Here is a 16,141-nt window from a genome sequence, read left to right on the forward strand (position 1 = left end):
GGGCGGAGGGGGGGGGGGAAGTTGATGGGGGGGGGGGGAGGGAAAGGGGAGGCAGCGGTGGGGAAGAGACAGAAATCTTTAATAAATAAATAAATAAAATAAAAAAACACAAAAAAATAAAAATAAAAAAAAACATGATATCAGGAAATTTGAAGGTAAATGGATGTGACTAGAAAAGATCATGGAGGTAACCAAGACCCAGAAACAAAAACATCGTATGTATAGTGTGAGACCACGGTCTATATTCTGCCAATTATATTTAAAGTAAATGCTGATTGGGCAGTAGCCAGGCAAGAAGTATAGGCAGGTAAAGGAGAACAGGAGAATTCTGGGAAGAAGACACAGTTGTGGGCCCAAACACAGAAGGAGCAAGATGTGACTGCCTCACTGAAAAAGGTACCGAGCCATGTGGCTAACATATACTAGAATAATGAGCTAATATAAGTTACAAGAGTTAATAGGATGCTTGAGCTAATGGGCGAATCAGTTTATAACTAATGTAGACCTCTGTGTGATTTCTTTGGGACTTAACAATTGTGGGAACCAGGCAGGACAGAAACCCTCACCAACATATGTACTCATTTATAAATAGACATTAACGGTTAAATGAAGGGCAATCATGCTGCAGTCCACAGGCTCAGAGAGGTTAAGTAACAAGGTGGACTCAATGTGTGGGGATAGCACATGGATCTCCCTGGGAAGGGGAAATATTTTGTGGACGAACTGAGGGTTGGTTGGGATTGGAATAGGAAGGATCAAGATAGGAGAGACAGAGGGAGACAGTATTGGGAGAGACAACTGGAATTAGGGGGCATTTAGGGTTCAATGTAGAAACCTAAAGCAGTGGAATCTCTCTGGAATCCACGAGAGTGACCCTAGCAAAGTTTCCTAGCAATGGAAGACACAGAGCTTGTACTGACCATCTTCTGTAACCAGGCAATGCTCCTGGCAGTAAAAGTGCTGGGGCAATGATGGTGCAAAACTTGGAGTAGCCATGTTACAACTTGTCCAATTTGTGGTCCATGTCACAAGAGAGAGTCCATGTCTGACACTGCCTGGGTGACCGGGAACAGAGGCAGGATATCCCAGAGACCCAAGATAGAGCCAACATGGCTGACCAAAAAAAAAAAAAAAAATCAATGACATGATTCCTACTGATATTCTGCCATATTCATAAATAGATGCCTAGCCCGGTTGTCATCCTAGAAATGACAGTCAGCAACTGATGGAAGCAGGTGCAGAAACCCACAGCCAAACACTAGCCAGAGCCAGGGGAAATCATAGAAGAGGGAGAGAATGTAGGAGCTGGAGAGCAAAACATGGGCCCCAGACTCAACTGAGCAGAGCTCCTAGGGGCTCCCAGAAACTGAAACAACAAACACAGACCTTATATGGGTTTGAGTTAAGACCTCTGCATGTATCTCATGGTTTTGTAGGTGGGTGTTCTTGTGGGACTGCTAACAGTTGGAGGAGGGTATCTTTGACCCTTTTGCCTATGCTTGGGACCTTTTTCCTCTTACTGGGCTTCCGTGTCCAGCTGTGATATGAGGGTATGTGTCCAGTTTTATTTTATTTCCTCTGGCTATTTCAGTGGATATTTCTGGGAAGCCTCCTTTAAAAAAAATGGAAATAGAGGAGTAATTGATCTGGGGGAGAGAAGTGGGGAAAGGACTTGAGAAAACTAAAGGAAGAGGAAACTACAGCTGGGAAGTAATGTATGAGAGAAGAATAAAAGGTAAATTAATAAAGGATAATGATGATTATGATGATAAAAGGATCCTAGGTTAGGGCCAGTGAGGTGGTTAAGAGAGGAAAGAGGCTTGCTGTTTGTAAGCTTGGAGCTCAGTTCAGTCCCTGAAACCCAGGCAAAAGTAGAAGGAGAGTACAAACTCCACGAGCGTTGACACATGTTCTGCCTCCTACATCTCTCTGTCTCTCTCTCTTTCATACACACACACACACACACACACACACAATTCTTTAAAGGGAAAATTAATTCTACCATATGCTTTCTTCATAATGAAAAATAGATACTTGCCTGTTTCTAAAGCAACTTTTCAGCTGAATTGATTGTCAATATGTGTTGAAATTTTAATTCAAGCTTTCATGCAAGGAAGAAGTCTTAGATTTCTCCTTGGTTAGAATTTTATAAGAAACTATAGGTAAACAGAAAATATTGTGAATTGGGCATAAGAAATTACGATTAGTTAAGTCACGTGACTCAGTAAAAGACTCGCGATTTACTGGATAAATAAAATCTAACTTCAGAGTAGGGGTAGCTAAGCTTTACAAATTCATCACAAAGAAAATGCGACTTTTGACAGCATTTTCTAAAAATTGAAAATTTTCTTTCCACACTGACCAACTCTGAAAAGGCGGGTGTGGAGGAGATAAGGAAAGTGAAAAGTGACACACTACAGAGAGGTCCAGAGAGGTGAGGTGCCTTGCTGGAGCCTGTGGCTGCAACATGCAATTGGGAAGCTTCATCCCTTATCCTCAATGCTACTGCTTCCATCCTTCACCAGCTCTGAACCTCCACCGCGCAATCCTCAAGGCACCTCTCCTACAAAGTTTTTCCCTTTCTTACTACACTTCCCTATGCCTGAGTAGTTAACCATATAGCTTCTTATCCTACTGTACAGGGGTTCGAACTTTGGTATACACGGTGCAATTTCTCTTGCGGGCTTCCCCGTGATTGGAGTAGGTGAGAGTCTTCAAAGAGGGAACCTGTTTTTTTTTCTCTCTCACACATAGTACAGACAGACAGACAGACAGATGTATTTATTTGTATAACTCTTAGAGGTTGTTTTTCTTAACTTCTTAACAACTAGAGAACTTTCATTGGAAATCGTTCAGGTTTTGTAAGCCATTTTATTCATACCTTCGCCTTGCGCTGAGAGATAAGAATTAGACATACAGCTGCATAGTGAGCTGGTTAAAGAACTACCCAACCTGTGCTGAAGCTTGGGTGTTAACTCTTTCAGGCATCAGCTGACTTCTTAGAAGATGACTGTTAGAAAGGCCCTGATTGGCCCAGAATTATGAGTGAAGTCAAAAAAAAAAAAAAAAAAAAAAAACAAAACCGCGGGGTCCAAAGTCTCCAATGGCCTAACTTTAACCTCTGTTTCCCACTCTTCTCCAATGGTAACATCCTCTAGGCAAAAAGGTTCCTTGTGAAGAGGACTCTTTTTACAATGTAACCAGAGTGCCTTTGTGAGCAGTTCACATTTCCTTTTCTGAGTGATTGTAAATAATACTTTGTCTTGCTTGGTGTACATTCTACTATAATGTGCAGGTGCATAGACACTTCAAAAATGATTATTTTTATTATCTCGATTGTTTTCGTTATATAGCTGTAGTCAGTAAATTGTGCATTTCAACCAGAGAAGTCAATCAAGTCTTATGCCTGTGTATCCCCCTCTACCCACTACCCTAGTAAAGATACAGAACAAAGTTTCCATAACCCTAGGGAATTCACCCCTCACCTCCTCGTCCACGCAATCCAGAGGTCTTCCATCGTCTGATTTCTATCACCACAGGTGCATTCCACCTGGATTTGAACTTTGTATTGATGGGATTGTGTGCTATGCACACTACTAACACGACCGCAACATTTAAAAATATTTTTCTAGTCCTTGTTTTATATTAGTTATAAATAATGTAAATATGTTAATAAATACATGGTGGGTTTAAGTTACATACATGCCATACCACATGTACTTAGATTAGAGGACATCTTTTTCAATTCTTTCTCTTCCTCGTTCTTTACGTGGTTTCCTGGCATTGAACTTGGGTCATCCAGCTCCAGTTGTCCTAGCCCTTTTCTGGGTCTTCATTTTCAGTAATGACTCGTGTTTTTTTTTTCTCTGTTTGTTTGCTTTGTTTTATTTCATTTTGTTTATTTGGGGAAGGGCCTATAGCTTCAGACTCCACTTGCAGCAGAGGGATGACCTTGCGGTTCTGATCCTCTTGCCTCCACTCCCAAGTGCTGGATTGTGGAGTCTACTATCCTGACAGATTTTAAATGGTCCTGGAGATCAAACTCAGGGATGTATACATCCTAGATAAACACTGATACCAACTGGTCAACATCCTCAACCTCTGATTAGCAGATTTTCAGTTTTTAAAAAGAAGGAGGACAATGCCAATGAATGACATTCAGAACCAGAACTGAAATTTTCTGTGGAGGACTAGACAGCCAGTATTGTTGACTTTCTAAGTCTCTAGTTCACACGGTTCTCTTCATCTTTCATTCTTTTTCTCATTTTCCCCCACAATCGTTTGAAATGTGATTACTATGCTCAGTTTAAGGACTAAATAGAACAGACTGAGCTAGTAGCTCACTAACTTGTGGTTTATGATGCTCTTTATTTACCCAGGGCCCATTGAATTGTTACCTTTTTCTTCCTTGAATTCAATTAAATTTTTCTGTATTCACTTCCCAAATGCAGTCCTATGAAGAATAAAAAGGACATTCTTCTTTCACTAACTTAATCTATAAATATTTTGTAAGCAAACACAGTCCCAAGCACGAAAAATATACAATTTTCTAATAGAAGTATACAAAGTTGGGTGTAATTTTATTTTTAGATGTTTAGGCGTTTTGCTTGCATGTACTGTGCACCACATGCATGCCTCTTGTCCACAGGGAGCCAGAAGGAGGTGATAGATGCCATGTATTTGGAGTTATAGATGATTGTGAACCATTGTGTGTGTGTGTGTGTGTGTGTGTGTGTGCTAGGAATCAAATCCAGATACTCTATAAGAGCCAAAGTACTCTTAACCCCTGAGGCATCTCTGCATCCCCTAGATGTAAAATCTAATAAACCATGACAATTTATTTAAAAAGAACCCAGGTATTAGCTGTATTCCAGTCATCTGTCCTTCTTCATCTTATTTAATCAATTAGTCTTCTTGGAAGATCTTCCTCATTGCCTTCAATGTTACTTGGTAGATTTTTCCAGCTTCTTCATCATTGCCTTGGCCTTTGGTATGATGGATCTTTCCAGATCCTTCTAGCCGTAAAACTATAAGAAGTGCTTTCAGAGCTTGAGCACGAAGCCTATTAAAATCATGGTTGTGCCTGCCAAAAACCAGAGCACAGGTAGCAGGCACCATACTCCCACCCTAGCTCAAAATCCACCAGTCATCCTGTCAGCACATACCATCTGTCTTGCTCTGTGGGATGTTTGATCTTATCTCTCTGCGCTTAGAGCCAGCAAATGTGCTAATTGTGACCTTATGCAACAACTTTAGTAACTCCGAAAAGTATTAGTTTCCTCATAAAAGATGAGTCAGCCTTCCTCTGCCAGGCCACGGAGTTTTATTATTTTGGAATAATCTCTATCTTTGGAAAACTCTAGCTAATGTCTAGAGTAAGCATTGCTGGAACCCCACACCATGAACCAATGGGCTGGAGTCCAGTATGGATCTAGTGATCTGAGGGATTTATATTTTTTTCTTTCTTTCCTTTGTTAAACTTCAGTTTCACCATTAAAAGATCCTAGGGTTTGATTGCAGTCAACTGAGACGCTCTGCCAGGAACTATTGGCAAAGCAAGGTCTTCAGAAACACACATCTTGTTATGAACGCACTGAATCAGGACTCAGATAACCATGTGTTGAAGGGTGATGCCTATCATTAACACTACAAATACAAGACCCAGCCTGCCAAAAGACCATTAAGCAAGGTGAGGGGAATGGAGAGCGTGAAGCAAAAGGAGAGGGAGAAGAGGAGAGAGAATGGAGGAGAGGAGAGAGAGAGGAAGATCACTCTTTTGAGAGTTCCCATCAACAACTAAATTTTAATGAACTGAACTCAAGTTATAGCCTGACAATTTAACATGGAAATTTGCCTAGAAATTTAAAGATCTAACAGAGTAGCCAGACCCCCAATCCTTAACTGAGCTTAATTCATACAAATGTTCTCTCCTGCTGGAACTCATATCTGAGACATGGTTATGCCCTAAGCATCACAGTATTTCATACTCTATTGTCTGACTTTAGATACATTTTTGTCCCTACTCTTTATTGGTCTACAGGGAGAGAGAGAGACTGAGAGTACAGAACAAGGACAACACATCTTTAAGTTTGCTTTAAATACCATCTTGCAACATGGCTGATTACATAAATTTGAAAGAAATACTATCCTGCAGCATTTTGTAGAGCAGATCCTGTTTGTACATTTAGAAATAAATATGTAAAAATATGTGTCTATGTGTGCTAGATAGTTTCTTTTCGCACTGTGTAGAATTTGTCCTTTCTACAATACGGATGCTTTGTTTTACAGCCAAGACATATGACGAGGCTATTCAATTACCAAAATAAGTAAATCTCTCTCTTCTTTTGAGCTAGGAACTGCTCACTGCATACTCCAGGGTATCAAGTTGAAAATCCACATTGGAAGAGCCTCAAAATTATAATTCGACTAATCAAAAGATACAATTACAAATTGTATTCTTCTGTACAAATTTCATATAACTTGAAAAATTAAATGTTTATTCTCTCTGTTTCCATTCCTTTTCATAAAGCACATAAGATGATAAGAGAGTATGTGTGATATATATGTATGTATGTACATGTGTATGTGTGTGTGCATTTATATGTGGCCAAGAACTTAGTGGGCAGGGGTGGAGTTTAATGCTATGTCTCCCACTGAGAAGTGGGAAGAGATGTCATTTGAATTTAACATAAACACAAAGAACTCCGCGATTTCTGCTTGTTCCTTGCAGACTATCTTCTCTTAATACTGGATTTTTTTTCTCATCAGACAAAGCAGAAAAGCAAAGGCTGGCATCCTATAGATGTCCTATAAGCTATTAATTAAGAGCTTCTTACAAAATTTTCTTCAGTTCTAGGAGCACAGTAGGAGCTCAGGAGCTAAGAGCACTTACTGCTCTCTTAGAGGACCAGAGTTTGGTTCTCACCAAGCTCACAACCCTCTGTAACTGCAGTTCCAGGGGCCTTCTGGCTTCTGCGGGCATCCATAGGCATTTCCATGTATGTGCACACAAATAAATAAAATAAATCTTTAAAGACATAAATAAATCTTTAGTTCTGTGATAAACCCAGGACATGTGCTGACAAGAAATGATGCCATAATCAATTAATATTAATGCATTTTGCTCAACCAAGTTAATATGAAAAGGAGAAGTCTGTTATGGTGTTTTCTAAATTATGCGGTAGCATTTTGAAGTAAATGTTATTGTGATGGGACCCACTAATACTATAGTGTAAATCAGAAGTAGTTATAAACACATGTACCTTTCTAAAAATAAAACTCAGACTATATTTTTTTCATGATTATTAACCTTCATGGTGGGAGAAACAGAGTTTCCGATTCTTCCAAAATGGCATTTTTGTATAATGGATTATTTCATCTTTACATGACTCCAAAATTGGACATTATGGTCATTTCTTTATAGCTGTGAATATAAGCTATAAGTCAACAGCACACCCTTGCCATTGCTGAAGCTAGAACAGAGAAACAAAAGCTCGCAGCGCTCACAAGGTCACGTGGGTGGCCTGAGTTCCATACCCAATTCCAATCCAGGACCCCACCCCTTTGAAATTCTGCTTGTGCTCCCACAGGCTAGGCAAGCATTCCACCACTGACTCACATCCCAGAGGAGAGCATATTGTGACAGAGAAGCGAACATTACTTCTAACTTCTGAAATTAAATCAGATCTGTGCTTCAAATTAACAATCTTTTATTCAGTGACTAATCGATAGGCGGCTACATCCTCTTTCCCCACCCACTGATTGCAGGAATAGCATGGCCTTTAAAGAGAAACGGGGTACCTTCTTCCTCCTCGGTTGCAACATCCTGGAATGAAAAGTAAAGAACAAACTTTGGGCAGCTCTAAACTCTGCTCAGTATGCAACCTAATTAAATACACGCGGTGGAGAGGCTGGCCTCTCTGGGTCTGCAGTTTTCTATCTCTGCAGCGCAGAGCTGTGTCTGGAACACTTAGCATATCTGCACTCGATCAACCAGAGGAAAACCAGACAAATTTCCGGTACCCAAACAGGAAGCGAAAAACCTCTGTCTCCCACAGAAACCCTAATAAGCCGAAACTTTCTAGTGGAAATCAGCTCAAAGCACTTCGTTCCCACCCGCGGGGCTGTTACTGCAAATTCACAGTCTAGAACCGGAATTCCTTGAAGTTCACTTTTAGCCACACTTCCCCCTTGATGCAGTCATGCCCAACACGACTTTGCATATACCCGCTACTGGCATAACCGTATGGAACAAAGCTTTCTTTCAGCATTTGCTCATCGGATACACACCAATGACAGCATCCTGATTTGGAAAAATCCCATTATAACAAACTCCAGATAACTTAACTCGGAATTCAGGTTTTGATACTCAGTTCCTGTCAAAGGTTCCACCTCAAATAATTCCTTCCAAAATTAGCAATGCTGAACTCACCCATGCAGCTGACCACAAATTAAGAACAGACCTATTGCTAGTCAAACAGTGAACAAATAAACTGAGGGCTAGTGTTTAGCGCGGGCGGAGGAGCCCAGGCTTGGGAGACAGTCCGACCAATGACGTCCCTGAAAGCAACAGTTGAGAACCTGGATTGTGAAACTTTGTAGGTGTTGCTTAAAAGACCGGTTCACAGAGCCGTCTCAGGGTTCCCTGGCACCTTGCGGGAGCTCAAATTTCTCTCGCACCTACATTTTTTTATTAAGATATTTCGGAGTTTCCACGAAAACTCGTGGGAGTGAGATCATCGCAGAATTTGACACCTAAACAGCAAAAGAAACTAATCACTGGCACTGCAAAAACCCCAAACTGCCGCCTCTTTGGCAACTTGAGTTGTCACACTTAAATTTACCTTTATAATGGTCTGGTTTAAAATACAAGGCAAAATCTTAACAGAATTAACCTACAGCACTGGGGGCAGAAACATTTCTCAAAGCGGAGGGACTAGGTAGAGATTGTCATGCAACCACGGTTATACTGAGACATATCACATTTCTTTTCATTTAAACAGCAATTTTATTATTGTGAGAGGCTTTAATAAACACCATACTTAGGCTGAAACATGGTGCCACATGTTTATTGTGCCAGCTCTTGGGAGGTAGAGGGAGGAGGATCAAAAGTTCAAGAGCAATTTGGTCTACACAGCGAGTTCCTGACCCATCTTCACGGCAAAACCCTGTCTCAAAAACACAAAAGCAAACAAACAAATGAAAACGGAAGTTTTTGTGTCTTTCCCCTTATTCCCTCCCGCTTCCAGATGATAGAACTAAGTAAGGGCCAGAGAAACAGACTTGTCAGAATGCACGTAACTAGCAGACCTGAGACACGGGTTTTCCCTTTGCTCAAGTTCATTGCTCCTTCTACATTTATAGCTTTTGGGATATGGTGTGAAAATTGATTATATTAATCCTATCATGCTTATTAAAGATTGGAACTTGCCCTTATTTACTTCATTTCTGGTTAGGACTTAGAATCCTACATCAAGAAGCAATTAGTCTTAGAACAGGTTTCTAAAGGGAAACATAATCAATTTGATTCCCTGTATTATTGACATTGCCTGACTTCCTGACCACTTCCTCCACCTTTTTCTCATTTATTCCCTGCCCCCAACATCATGAGGGTATGAGGACAAATAACAGTTGCTTGTATTTCTGGTGTACAGTGTGATGTGTTGCTAGATGTCTGTTGCGATGCCAAAATTAACCACTTTAATTTTGTGTGTATGTGATAACATTTCAGATTCCCTCGGTATTTCTGTCCTTAAGATTTATTTATTTTTAAATGTGTGTGTGTGTGTGTGTGTGTGTGTGTGTGCTCATGAGCATGAGTTCAGTGTCCATGCATGACAATGAACAGACATAAATCACCATGTAGGTATGAGGACTTGAACCCTGGGCCTGTAGAAGAGCAACCGGTGTTTTTAACTATGGCTCCATCTCTCCAGCCCCCTCATATCTATTTTTTTTTTAATTTCTGGAATATTCAACACACTATATTTGTTATGTTCGCCATACTTTGTGGTTGGTTTCTGAAATGTATTAATATGGTTTGACACTTTGTACCCCTAAACTACATATCCCCATTTCCTGCTCACCTGCCCTATTCAGGCACCACACCAGTCTGCTTCTAAAATTCAGTTCTTCTAGGGCCCTCTCTTAGGTGAGACTGGACAGCATTTGTCTTCCCGTGTCTGGCTTTCTTCAGTTCGTAGAATGACCTTCTGTTTTCTCTGTGACAGGACTTCTTTCTTCTCTCACTAAGTAGTATTATCATATCCTTTATTATTCATTTACATCTCTGTTGATAAGCAGCTTGATTCCTTATCACGCTTGTTGAGAAACAGGCTGCTATGGAAGCAGAGATAGTTTGTCCGGGCACTGATTTCAGTTCCTTTGCACACACAGACGGGAAGTGGCTGGATTAGATGGGAATCCCGTTTGTAATTTCTTTACAAAACCTTCCGTTTTGTTTTTCAGAATGGCTGTACTAGTAATTTAAAATAATTTAAAATTCTCCCTTTCTCCCCACTTGCCATTTCATCTTTTTTCGTAATAGATATTAAACAGGCTGGAGCCCCCCACCCCACCCCTTTGATTTTGTCTCCTGACAGGTAGATATCTCTTCATGCTTCTGCCCATTACTGGACCATGTTATTTCTGTTCTTGCAGCTGAGTCTTTGCTCTCCTTCTGTATATTTGATATGAAGTTCTCTCATCAGGTACATAACATGCACGGCATTTCCTTCTGCTGCATGGTTGTCTCCTCTGCCTTTGATGTGTGCCCCTGTGGTATCAGATGCCAGCAACCACCGCCTATTCTCACAGAGAGAAGATTTTCCCTTGTGATTACCTCCAGCAGTTGTATGATCTTGGGTTTTATGTTTAAGTCTTTACTCCATTTTGAGTTCAGTTTTTTTTATATAAAGTGAAGTAAAGTTTCAGTTTCATTGTTCTGTATGTGGGCATCCAGTTTTCTCAGTACCACTTAGTGAAGACTGTCCTTTCTTTACTGTGTGCTTTTGAAGTTTCTGAAACTCTATGGGCTTTAACTGCATTTCTTTCTTTCCAAGATACTTATTCTGCTCCATAGGCCTACGTGTATGCTTATACAAACAGTTACCAAAGCTTTATAGTATATTTTGAACTGGGGAAATAAGCTGATTTCATCTCTTAAATTTTTCTGTTTTTTGTATGTCTGTTTGTTTTCTTTTGTTTGTTTTTGTTTTGCAAGACAAGGTTTCTATATGTATAGCTCTGACTGTTCTGGAACTTCCTTTGTAGACCAGGCTGGCCTCAGCTCTTGAATTTTTGCTGAATTTAACTGTTTTGAATTATTCTAACTCCCTACAAATTTGTTTCTATTTTGTGTAAAATGTCACTATAATTTGCTTCCATGGAGTCAGTAAATCACGTTAGGCAGTATTTACACTTTAACAATATTAATTATTACAATCCATGAATATTGCACATGACTTCATTCGCCCACTTCTTTTAAAATTTCATTCATAAATGTTTTACAGCTTATAGATTTATCAACTCTTTAATAATTTATCATTGGGGTTAGTGGTTCTTTGAATTTTTTTTAAAGCTTTTATAAATGAGAATACTTTCCTGATTACTTTGTAAAGGTTGTTATCCCAGTCACAATGATTTTTATATGTTCATTTTATATCCTTCAACATTAATAAAGGCATTTGTTCATTTGAATTTTTTAGTATGTTTAGGGTTTTCTAGAGGGATATTCTTTTTCAAGTTTGAGCTCATTATCCATTGTTTGCAGAATTGATCTGTCTAGGATGCTCAGTGTTATAATGACCAGAAGTAGCAAGCAGAAGTGTTCCTGATCTTGGAAAAAAAAAAAACTCCAACATTCTCTCATGGAGTGTGGTGTTAACAGTGGGCAACACGCATGGCCTTTATTATGTTTCCAGGTAAAAAGGTGTTGCAATTCCATTCCTCAGATGCTTTTTTTTTCTGACTCTACCAGGAAGAATGCAGAGTTTGTAGCCTCATTCTCCTAATGAGATGTATCATATTTATTGCTTCAAACTTTTGTCTAGCCCAGAGACAACTTGCAATGGCCATTGTGTGTGGTCCGTTGCATTGAAGGAAATATTTGATTTGTTTTGCTAGTGTTTTTGTTGAGGATTTGTGGCCTATGGTCACTAGAAATATTCAATGATGAGTTTTTTTTCTTATAGAGTTCTTATCTGATTTTTTAAAATTATTTTTTATTTAATTAACTAGTATAGATTAGTGTACAAAGTAATGGGGTCCATGGTAGCATTTTTATAAATTTGTGTTATATACATTGCTCTCATTCATTCCTCTCCTGCACTGCCTTCCTCCCTACCTCCTTCCCTCCCTACCTGGTTTGGTACTGGTGAATGACTCTGGATCATTCACACTCTGTTTTCATGGCACATTCTCTTTCCCCTCCCTTGACATCTCTTTTCTCTTTTCTCATGGTCCGCCCTGCATTCACTATAGGATTAACACTGCTTCATTTTCTCCAGTATTTGGGGGATTGACACTACTTCTTTGTTTAGGCACCAGGAAGCTCTCTTATGAGAAGCTTTTTCTTTATTGGTAAGTTTGGTTGCTGACTCATATTTCTTGTCATTTCCCATTCAGGATTCCCCTATCTTCATCATTGATTCTAAGATGTATGTTTCTAGGAATGTACCCATTTTTTTTCTGGACTGTTATTGTATACTGGCATACAATAGTTGTCATTGATAGTCATTCTAGTTTAGCCCTCTTATCTTCTTACTCTTTTCTTCCCCCAGGGTATGTTCTGTCACCTTCAGAATATGCTCATCCTAACTAAAAGTAAGAAAGCAGGATGTGTATAAAAGAATTAAAGAATTCGTACATTAAAGTCTTCTTCCTAAAATGAGGTGAACAAAGAAGAAAGTCTTTAATGTTATAAAACTGGGCCATAGCCAGTTATCAGCAAACTAAGAAAACAGAGCCATAATTGATAACATAGACTGAATTTTGACAAACTAGTAGATAAAAACCAAATACTATCTATATATTATCTATATGTCCAGTCACCCTTTGCTTCATCCACAATAACGTCTTGAAATTAAAAATCTAATGACCAAGTTGAAAAAAATGAGGTACATGCATGTATTTATTTATGTTCATGCATATAAAATGGAAAGAACACTCATCGTATATTCACAGAAAAAAATGAGCAATAGATTCAGGAACCAAAAGTATGAGGGACATACACTGTACATTTTCTAATAGAATTTAAATGATTTTTGAAATTTGCTGTTTCTCTTATTTTAGTCTCCTTATTTATATTAGTATCTACAAATTATTCATGTCTACTTTATTCTGACTTTCCTCCCTTTATGTTCCAGGTGCCTAGTGCACAGAACCACTTGGCTATTGCACAGACAACTTAAACTCCACATAGTCCAACTTAGACTGGTAGTCTTACCTTTCAGCACTGCCTGCTTTATGTCTATTCCTGGTACCATTGAACAGCATCTTGGTCTATTTAATTTATTAAAAATCAGTTCCTGGGCATTCAGTCATCTACTGAGTATGTCTATACTGGGGCAACACCTCTCTTCTCCATACATGATCTAAACACCATTAGAGTAAAACACACTTCTGTGCTGATGACTTAGTCAGCACCAAGTCCTTGTGTTCTTATTTGCATGAGCTTACCCCATCATGCAAAATACCTCTACCTCTGTGGTCATATTCCGAACATGGGCACAGATGAAATGTGTCTAGCTGTGGAAATAATTATCTGAGCGTTTCTCTGTGCTATCCTTTCATCTTACTACAATTTTACCACACAGTGACCTCCAACACACCAAACTAACCATTTCTCCCCTGTCTGCTTACTTTTTGCCAAACTTCTCACTTGCTCTAAATTTCTTAAAGTGTGGGTATATAATTTGGATATATACTCAAACTATGTATTTGGAGAGAGAGCCTGAGCAAGTCAAGCAATATTATACTGTTGTAGACTAAATAATGTCATATACAGATAACCAGATTTTGTGAACGTCATAGCAGAAGAGATTTTGCAGGCATGATATCTTGAGATTTCATAAGGTAGAGAGATTGCCCTATGTTAGCTGGTGTATTCTAATGTAATCATAACTGTCCCTGGAAGGAGAGAGAGAGAAATTAGACTATAGAAAAAAAGAAAAGCAGAAGGAGAAAAGTGACATGATCAAAGAGAGGCACCAGATGTTAAAAATGCAACTACTTCTAGAAAGTGAAAAGTCCAGATGTGCACTCTCCGTAAGACATTTTCCTGTTGGTAGAGGCTGCATGCTTGTTCCTGGCTGTCCAGACCCAAAATAATCATACAAAAGTTATATTAATTACAATACTGTTTGGCCAATAGTATTTATAGATAGCTCTTACATCTTAAATTAACCCATTTCTATTATTCTGTGTATTACCATGTGGTTTGTGGTTTACTGCCAAGGTTCCAGGGCACCTCTCTCCTTCAGCAGCTACATGGCGTCTCCCTGACTCTTGCATCTTTTCTCCCAGCATTCAGTTTAGTTTTCTCACCTAGCTCTATTTTGCCCTGCCACAGGCCAAAGTAGCTTCTTTATTAACCAATGATAATAAAACATATTCACAGCATACAGAGGGGAATCCCACATCATTTTCTAAAAGAGCCAGGCCTGCCAAAGCTTTGAATTTTACTCTGGTAATATTCATGTTTCTGAAACCCAGAATTATAAGAAAAAAAAATGTGTATTTTTAAGTTACTAAGTTTGGAGGACTTTCTAATAGCTGCTTAGAAAATACACACATAAACACATAGTGAATCTTTTGCCTAGAAGTTCATGTTCTTTTGTAGAAATTGCCATTGTTTTTTTTTTCCTTCTGAAGGTAGTTAAATTGGTACTAAGGTTTTACTATCACCACACTTCCAAGAATGTTTAGGTATACCTTGCTATCTATTTTAAAATACTTATTTTTTAATATCTCTACTGTTGATTCTCTTTTTATACCTTTATTAATTCATTAAGAATATCATGCATTGTGTTTTGATAATATTCACACCCCAACACTTCCCATCTAGATCCACTCCCCTTTCCCTACTCATCAACCTTTTTGTTCTTTTTTTCCCCCCAACTTATCACTACTAATTTGTACTCTCCAAATATTCTTGGATGTGTAGGCTTCCACTGGAGCATAGCTGACTACCAGGACTATACTGATAAAGAAAATCTAGAGCTTTCTGTGGTCTTCTGCAAGCTGTCATAACCACTGTGAGCTCACATGTGTAGTTACCCTGCTCTGTCCAGAAGACACAGTTTTCTTGTAGTCTTTCTTTGGCCCAGGCTCTTATACTCTTTATAGCCTTCTTCTACAATAATCCTTGAGTTCTATGAAGCAGGGTGTTCATATTTATTCTCTTTAGGGATGAGTATCCTGCAGTCTCTTGTGCATCTTTGCCCAGTTGTGGCTCTCTCTTCATTGTCATCTACTTCAAAATAGTGATGATGACAATAATAATAAAACTTCTCTGGTAAGGGTTGAGGAATGAATTAATCCATGTGTTTAAAAATAAATACTAGGAGTCAGTTTAATACTCTGCCCAATTAAACCGTAATAGTAGTAGATTCTCCCCTAGGGACTTGGACCTGTCTAGCTATGGATTCTTAGCCCAGTGATTCTGGATATAGGTTTAATCTTGTTGAGAGGAACATAAATGCAATAAAAATAGGGTTGGTTACTCCCAATGCTTGTGGTGTCTGTTCCACTATTGCACCAGTGGGCATGCCATCATTATGGCTTACAAAGTATTGACTGGATAAGATTGTTGATTACTCTTCTCCTCTGATAGCTTGTTTAGCAGAAATAATAAAATTATAATAATATTTTACTAGGGTTTTTTTTGTTTAACACTTTATATTCAGTATTTTTTATCCATTTACCTTCTAAATATCTATACTCTGATATTTAGATTATATTGCCTTATCCAGTGCATAATCAGTTTATTCTATTTCCATATTTATTTATTTATTTATTTATTTATTTTTGATTTTCGAGACAGGTTTCTCTGTAGCTTTTTGGTTCCTGTCCTGGAACTAGCTCTTCTAGACCAGTCTGGCCTCGAACTCACAGAGATCCACCTGCCTCTGTCTCCCGAGTG

This window comes from Alexandromys fortis, unplaced genomic scaffold, assembly GCF_014885135.2.
Source record: "Alexandromys fortis isolate MF-2015 unplaced genomic scaffold, M_Fortis_MF-2015_v1.1 scaffold_64, whole genome shotgun sequence".
Lineage (NCBI taxonomy): Eukaryota > Metazoa > Chordata > Mammalia > Rodentia > Cricetidae > Alexandromys > Alexandromys fortis.